The sequence below is a fragment of the Astyanax mexicanus genome, unplaced genomic scaffold (genome assembly GCF_023375975.1).
Source record: "Astyanax mexicanus isolate ESR-SI-001 unplaced genomic scaffold, AstMex3_surface scaffold_31, whole genome shotgun sequence".
Lineage (NCBI taxonomy): Eukaryota > Metazoa > Chordata > Actinopteri > Characiformes > Acestrorhamphidae > Astyanax > Astyanax mexicanus.
Genome location: NW_026040041.1, coordinates 3,512,824 through 3,522,276, shown reverse-complemented (window position 1 = coordinate 3,522,276; position 9,453 = coordinate 3,512,824).

Below are 9,453 nucleotides of genomic sequence, written 5' to 3'. Positions count from 1 at the left end.
AGATTTAGTCTTTATATTGATTCATATTAATATTAATATAATTCAGGTCTTAAGTTTGAACAGTTTGAACAGGTCTTCTCTTTAATCAGACTGGTTAAAGTCCTGATCTTGTTCTTCTAAACACTCTCAACCCCTCACCTCTCTCTACAGTCCAATTTCCTCCACATTCCTCTGATGTTTTTATACTGGTTTCAGAGCCAGTCCTGTGCTTTTATCTTTCTCTGAGATCAGCAGTGCTGTGTAAAGTCCTGTAGCTCCACCTTGTGTCCTGAACACGCAACTAACACTATATGTCCAAATGTTTGTGGACACTTTGTAAGGAATGCAGAATTCAGCTACTATAAGTTTCACTTATTGCTGATACAGATGTGCAAATTATATATATATATATAAGATTTCAGTATATGGGGCATTCCCTCTGCTAATTGATTGGGGCGTCTTTGTCCTTTACTGGTTTTAGCTGTCTCGCAGTCATACAGGTGGAGAGACACAGGTGATTAAGAGGTGCACCTCCACCTCCACCTCAATATAGGCCAGGTAGGGTTGAATAAAAAATATTAAATTGTTTTGATATTACATAATTTTCTCTCATAAATAATACACAGTTCTCAGTGCTTATTATTTACAATAAGTCCTAATAGTAACCTCCATTGCTGTTATTCCAGCTACTCATATCTATGCAGTTTAATTCTATAATATTAGAGAAAGTTCTACTTTTATTATTTTATTTAGAGCCACACCACGAGATCGGCTGTAGTTCTGCTGCAGGTGGAGACTGTCCTACTTTACTTCTCTCCACCTCCACCATCCTTTTTTATGTTATGTTCTCTTTTATTATCTTATTTTATTTACATTCTTTCCAGGTTTAAATTAAACTGGGAGCGTTTTTCTGTGTTTTTCTTTTTATTCAGAGTGTTTGCGTAGCTCTGTTCTTTAAATGCGGATTTTCACTGTTAAAATCCGCTTCTACAGGCGGCCGCGTGTAATTGCAGCAAGATTTAACCCTTTCAGACCTGAATTATGAGCCTGTGTTTAAAAAAAAAAATAATGCTTAACATTTTTATTTTAGATTTAAATTTGATCTTATTGTTCACAAGCCATCCCTAAACACTAAATAAACGTGGAAAAAATTATATTTATTTTTTAACCCTTCCAGACCCTGCGTCAATTACAATAAACTTCATGTAGTTTCTTTTTTTAAATATTTTGTTGCACAGAATAGATCTCCATAAACCAGCCAATGAAACAGTGGCTCATCCCCACCCACTGCACTAGAAAAAAATAAGCAACATTAGGGCATGTTAGCACTACATAACATAGGAGACAAAGTAATACAAGCTCATTTTTACTAATTCGATGTGATTAAGTACACTTTGTTATCATGTTCAGGAATAAAAAATAGATAATTGGATTTATTTTAATATAAATGTATTATTAGGATAGTAAGATTTGCAATTTTTTTGATTGAAAACAGGGTTCAAAACATTTGAATCAGAATAAAACGTTGGAAAAAATACCCAAGTTTTTTTTTATTTTTTTTTTTTATTATTATTATTATTCTTATTATTATTGTTTTTGTGTGTTTGCAAATAAGTTCAGTGTTATTACCCCTAGGAGATTAATACATTATTTTAATGTTCTTTTTTATCATCTTATTTTTCTTTTTATTCAGAGCCAAGGGCGTAGGAGCGGTCTTGATATTGGGGGGGACACATTTGCGAATATGAACCAAAGCCCACCCAATAGTTTCCTAGAACAACATTTGTGGAAATTACTTTTTATCACAAATATTAATGTTTTTTTCTGTATTTTGTTTATAATTAGTTACATCCAAGAAAAGGTGACTTTACAACCTAAAGATGTTACTCCACATTACATTTACTGGTGTTAGAAAAAAATTATGCATGCAATGTCTGATTTATATACATATGACAAAAACTGATCAGTTATCACCTAATATTTAAAATAATATAACAGATTTGGTTATTATTATTATTATTATTATTATTATTATTATTATTATTTGGTTATTATTATTATTATTATTATTATTATTATTATTATTATTATTATTATTATTATTATTATTATGTATTGTGTGTCAATTCTGTTGTATATTTACATTTTCTCCACTCCCAAAACTTTGGGTCCTGCGCTTTTAATTTTTTTCTACTGAGAGCACTTCTTTCTACTAAGAGAATTTAACTACGTTTCATAGAGATTTTTGGCAGAAGTAAATATAAACGTCAGGACATACTTACTGTGAACTACATATGAACAGAAGTCAGGTTACAGCAGTGTTTCTTAACATATTCTATTGCATACTCCCACTGTTCTACATATTAACACAGTTTTCTCTGCTTTAAATGCACTTAATAAAGTAAGTGGTGGTATGATGTGTCTAATACACTGCTGATATTCATAATGATTAATTTAGGATCCATAGGGGGCTAAGGGATTTTAACAGGTAAACTCAATAAATGATTGCTTATTAGCTGATCAGTTGGATCTGATAGAAAACACAGTTGTAGGGAAGTGACTTGGGTTAAGAGACTGCTTTAAACTACCAACATTACCCAGAGTACTAAATTCTGATTGGTCCGATCTGTCTCCTCATTAATAGTACAGCTGAGCTGAGCGAAACGATATCATTTTTGGGGGGGGACACCTGTTTCTAATATTGGGTGGGACATATCCCCCCATCCCCCCCGGTTCCTACGCCAATGTTCAGAGCGTTTGCGCGGCGCTGTTCTTTAAATGTGAATTTTTACTGTTAAAATCTACAGGCGGCCGCTTGTAACTGCAGCAAGCATTTAACCCTTTCAGACCTAATTATGAGCCTGTGTTTAAAAAATATATTATTATTAATAATAATGATTATGCTGTTTTCTGTCTGCAATGCACAAAAAGGAAGAATGTAATATTATAATTTATAATCTAAATAGAAAATCGAGTAAAATCGAACATTACAATATCAAATTCGTTTGTTTTTTGTTATTATTCTGTTTTTCTGACATATGTGTGTACTTGTGTGTGTTTGTATATAAGTTCAGTGTTATTCCCCCTGGGGGATTAATCCATTATTTTAATGTTCTTTTTTATCATCTTGTTTTTTGTTTTCCTTTTTATTCAGGTTGTTTGCGCAGTGCTGATCTTTAAATGCGGCTTTTTACTGTTAAAATCTACAGGCGAACGCGTGTGACTGCAGCAAGCATTTAACCCTTTCAGACCTGAATTATGAGCCTGTGCTTATATAATAATAATAATAATAATAATAATAATAATAATAATAATAATAATAATAATGCTGTTTTTTGTCTGCAATGTACGGTGGCCGAGAAAGCCCAGCGCAGTGCAAATTGAAAAGCGCTGCAAAAGCACAAAACACATCCATCAAAATTACAACACAGGCGCAGCAAATAGAAAAACGCGCTGCAACTAGAAAAACGCGCTGCAAATAGAAAAACGCGCTGCAAATAGAACCACAACACAACGGAAGTGAGTCACAACACAACGGAATTTTCCCGGGGGACCTTAAAAGATACTGTACCAGCTAAGCTGCGTCTTCAGTAACGTCTCGGACTTCACTATGTGTACAAAGGACAATAAGTGGCAAACAAGGCGTTTTGTGAAGCAGAACTTTTAATAATATGCACACAACCGTGGTAATCACAGGTAATAAACATTACTTACTTTTCAGAAGCTTGTTTGCCACTTATTGTTCTTTGTATACAGCTGGTACAGCATCTTTTAAGGTCCCCCGGGAAAATTCCGTTGTGTTGTGACTCACTTCCGTTGTGTTGTGGTTGTATTTGCAGCGCGTTTTTCTTTTTGCAGCGCGTTTTTCTTTTTGCTGCGCCTGTGTTGTAATTTTGATGGATGTGTTTTGTGCTTTTGCAGCACTTTTCAATTTGCACTGCGTTGGGTTTTCGCGGCCACCGAAGCAATGCACACAAAGGAAGTATGTAATATTATAATTTAAAACCTAAATAAAAATGGAATAAAATCTAATATTATAATACAAATTTCTTAAAAGTTTTTTGTTATTATTCAGTTTTCCTGACATATATGTGTACTTGTGTGTCTGTAAGCCTCAGTCTCGTCCTTATGTTTCCACTCAGCCACGTGTTTCTCTGCTCTTTTCTCTGATTCACCTCCAGAATCAGGGGTGGGTTTCCCGAAAACGATCAATCTTAGGGAATAACGAACGAACTAATGAATGACGTGAGTAAAGAACGAGCCAGTTCTGCGAGTGTTTCCCAAAGAGCTTCGCAACGTGAAAAATAACGAACGAGGTTAAAGAACGTCTTTGTTGACTCCTCCCCCGAAACAGCGCGCTCAATCGATCCACAAATATCGATTCAACACTGCATATATGCAGTATTTATTCACTATTACACCATAAAAACGTAGAAATGTGTTGTAATCATCAACATTATACATATTCTGAAATTTAAATTACAAAAGGATGTACTTTGGCATTAATAAAATACTCCTAAAGATACACATGACTAAATAAATAATAAAAAATCTAATCTATTTTAAAACATTAAACTTTTCTTACTTTTTTTAAATTATTATAGTTAATATATATTATATTTATAGATATTATACTAATATTATTAATAGTAATATTGATAGTAATATTAATGTATTATTATTATTATTATTATTATTATTATTATTATTATGAATAATTATATAAAAATAATATAAAATATATAAAAAATAAATTATATAAAAATAATATAATAATACTTATTCGTATGTATATAAAAATATGTTTTATATACACTCGGCTCCAGCTCATCCTAAATCACTCAGTTTAGGTCAGGGGATTGTGAAGGCCATGCACCTTTTTGTTTACTAGACAATTCCATATGCGTCAATTAATCGTTTTCATGGTTTTAATATTAATCGCCAATGTAAAAAAATAAAAAATAAAATAATTAAATGAGACGTGTCCAACTTTTGACTGGTACTTATATATTTGCGAGTTGACACACCCCAGAGTTTGCCCAGATGAACGGCCACAATGTTGGTTAGAAGCACCTGAATAAGGAATATTATTAAATATTACCTGCACATTCACCGATACCCTTTACAATACGTGTAGGTGGGATTAAAGACACCGCAGGCGTCCCCTGCACCGGACCTACTTTGCAGCTTTGCTTAAACCGTGAGCATCATCTGCAGGAAATCACTGATTGCATTTCTTGCAGCATTAATGTCAAGAACTCCAGCATCGCTAATCTGGATTTTAATGATTTATTCGTGGGTTTGATTGGTCAATTCCAATATGCCCAGTTATACTACAAGCCACAGACAAAGTTGGCATTATAATATAATATAACATAACATAACATAACATAACATAATATAATATAATATAATAATATTGATAATTATATAATAATATAATTGATTATAATTAATAGTAATATAATATAATTGTTCAACCACGGAAATAATATTTTTTCTTCCTCAAAATTGGCGGTCCCTGGTGTTTAAGGTGCTGAACTGCAAGTCGAGATCCCCTAAAGAAGCTCTTTAAGAATAACGACTGGGTGAGAGCACTCGTTAATCTGCGAGTGAGTTTACGCAGTACTTTAGTTACGCACGGGTTTGGGAAACACTCTTTAATTAACGATCAATCTTAAGTACGAGTTAACGAAGTTCTTAGCGTTACGAAGCTTTCGGGAAACACATCCCAGATCATGTTGCAGAAGTCTGAAATAAACCGGCGGGGATGCCCGCGAGATGTAGACCCGCCCCGGGGGCTTCTGGTAAACAGGAGCAGAGCTGCTGTTTATAGAGTTGTTTATAAATCACTAAAGATCTTTTTAAGAAGTGCAGCGCTGATCTGCTGGAGTTTATTTACTGAAATCTGTTTTTAATGAATTTAAACTGAATTAAAGATCAGAAGGAGGAGATGGGGGTCTCTACAGCAGTGTGTGTTCTTCTACTGAACGCAGTATTCATCTCTACACTCGCAGGTAAGAGTGTGTGTGTGTGTGTGTGTGTGTGCGCGCGTGTGTGTGTCTGCGCTGTTAGAGAAAACGAAAGTAAAATAGTTTAAAAAGTTAAAGTAATAATTACCCAGTTTTATAAACAATAACCCCAGCCTTCAATGTCAATAAGCATCAATACAAATGTGCCTCTATAGATTTAAAAGACAAACCACAAGTAATTTACAAACTCAAACTTAAGTTTAAGTTAAAGTAACTATTACACATTACATTAAGTTCTTTTTACTCAACATTTAGCATCATTTACTTGTTTTCATAGCTACAATTTCTAAATTAAAGTGGCATCTCTAAAAAAAATGAATAAACAATGAAATTACAGGTTAGGAAATGTTTATATAAATTTTAAGCAGGACTTGTTTGTCTTATTTTTACTTCAAAGGAACACATTTCAGCTATTAATGAAATATAAAAATATGGTTTAGAGTTTATTGCCTCTTTAATAAAGTATAGAGTGGGTGTTTATAACAGATTTATTGTGTGTTTCAGTGTGATTCGTAGGAAGTAAGGAAATTAATGCGTGGAAGTTTTAAAACAGTCATTTCAACAGTTTTTAGTTTTCAGGGTAAATTATGCACTATATTAACACAATGCAAATATTAAAATATTCTAATAATTTTATTCATGTCTGTATATTAAAATATTAAAACAGTCCACAGTTTACACCCAGCTGAGGGACAACCAGCAGCTGGTTACTTTAACGTGCCTTGCCTACTGTGCAGGGTTGTGCACAATTCAGAATTTCTGTATTTAATTCAATTTAATGAATGCATTTGAATTTAATTCACCTCGCAGGATTTTGAATTGAATTCATTGCAATTCAGAGAAATGAACTCGTATCACAGATCAGTGTGAATGTGATTATTTTAATATTTAACAATTTCTTGCTGTCAGTCTCCCACATACAGTCATGATTAACTATGTTTTGTGTAAGTTTTTTGTGTATTTTGTGTGTAACATACAATTTTAATTGATTTGGTTCTAATCAAAAGATTTTTTCAATCAGAATATACTCACACTGTACACTATACACTGTACACTGTTGACAACAGGACTAAGTATTTTGACTGCCTTGTTTAGAGGCAATTAAAAACAGACTAGGCATTCTGATGGCACTGACAGACTGATTGACATAAATATTTGCTTTTGAAGCAAAAACAAAGAATTCTGAGTGAGATACTGAAGGTGCTTTTGCAGGGATTTCATTGAGTTTTGTTTGCGTTGTTTTGAGAAATGCACTTGTTGTGATGCCAATGTAAATCATGATGTGAGAAATGAACTAAATCGACTGAGAAAAACTGTAATAACAGGTAGTTGATGACTGTGGGCCGGTAGTTGGTAGTTTAGCAGATGTGGGATCTGAATCATTCATTTTCTCTCCTCAGTGTCTCGGATTTGCTGTAGGAACCTCTGAAGATGTAATCTCCTGATGAACGTTCTCCGGTGATCCAGCAATCTGGTCTTTAACATGGAGTGGAGGGATTTGACTGACTCCAAACACATTCAAACTGATTTTACCTGCAAAATATAATCAAAAAATGAAAGAAGTTAGAATGAAAACGCCTCAGACAAACAGCACAACACCAACACCACCACGCCTGGTGTGTACAAATCAGTGACTGTAAAAAAAGATGGACGCCGTGTCTCCGTTCCCATACATTCAATGAAAATGAAGCCAACATCTGTAGAGCGCAGTAGAGACCAGAGGAGGGAGAAAGACTGTGGAGAGACAGCCTACTAATTTAAATAAACCCGCCCCTGAGGGCTGCCTCGAGGTCACAGGCTGCAGAGCGGAGCGGGGTGGAGCTGACGGTCTGTTAATGGTCCCGCCCATAACCAGCCCTTTTACAATAACCACACCTTTTTTGAATAGAGCTCAATAACGTTTTAAAAAACGAATTCTGTGGGGATATAAAAATTTAACAATATAAGCAGAGGTTACACTAGCTGCTGCATTTAAATAATGGAGGTAGAATTACAGTATATTAGAAAAAAACGTGATTGAAAGTTGTTCTGTTTTGCCATTGAAACCTATGGGATGGGTGGGGTTACACAGCTTTCTGCAACCGAACAGCAGGGGGCGCCCGACCTGTGGTGACTTCACTTCTGAGAGACGATGCTCTGACCAGCTATATACAGTCTATGGTATAAATGGTTCATGAGGATGGGTGGATATATAGATAGATGTGCTGATGATCGAATCATCTTGTGATGGGTGTTTTTTCTATTAGTTAGCTATAGACAGCTTAAGTACAACTCAGTTACTCCATGTAATGCAGACAGGTATCGTAATTACTGTGTAATCCTGTGTAATAATTTCTAGCTAAAGCTTATCACTCATAAACCATGAAAAGAAAAATGACTCTGACCTTCTGCTACTCTTGCATTCTGTCTCCCCTGCCTAAAAAACAAGCAGATTAAAATGAAAATTAAATTCATGCATTGAATACATTTGATACAAGGATATAATGTACGAGTCAAAAGTTTGGACACACATTTTTCTGAAATTTCTTTATTTAATTTATCTTCTACATTATGGATTAATATTAAAAACTATAAAATTATTAAGGGACACATATGTAATTCAGTAGTAAACAGTAAAAAACAGTGTTATTCCTCCACATTAATCCCCTGATCTAAACCTGATGAACTGAGATGGTGATTTGAGGTGATTTAATTGGGATGAGCTGGAGCTTCACAGCGTGAAGGAAAAGCAGCAGCTATTGTTCAGCACCTCCAGGAACTCCTTCATTCAAGATGCTGAGAAAACTATTCCAGGTGACTCTCCCTCATGAAGACACTAAAAAATAAATGTACCACCACCTACCAGCAGAGGGCCTAGACATTGCTATGGAAGAGCTGGTGGATATAGGCCAAAAACATCCCAGTCAAACCTCAGCTCTCTGTCGCACCTTTGTAGCAGGGTGACTGGTAACAGTGGTTTACAAAAGAAATTAGAGAAAAGAGAAAAAAGGGGATCTCCAAAAAGTCAAAAACAAGATCTCAAAAAAGACAAAGATCTCAAAATAAAGGAAAAGGCTCACCAAAAATTGATCTTAGAAAGAGAGAAACAAGAGAAAGAAAAGAAAAAAAGACTGCTTACAGAAAGGTTTTCCTAAGTTCCTTTTTTAATTAGTTTTAATTAGTCAGTGGTATAATATTATTATAATATATGGTATAGTAGTGTAGTCTTCAATATTAAATTTACAATGTAAAAAATCATTAAAAAGAGAGAAAACACACCGAATGTTAAACTTTTGACTGGTCGTGTACTTTTGTCTAATGTGTATGTATTTTTTATACTCACCTGTGAGACAAAGGTAACAACAACTGTAGAGTAAAGATCCGAAGGTAGAGACAACAGTTGTGACTGTAAAAATCATCACGACGTCACTAAGGTTACAGATGGTGCAGTTTTTTTCTGTAG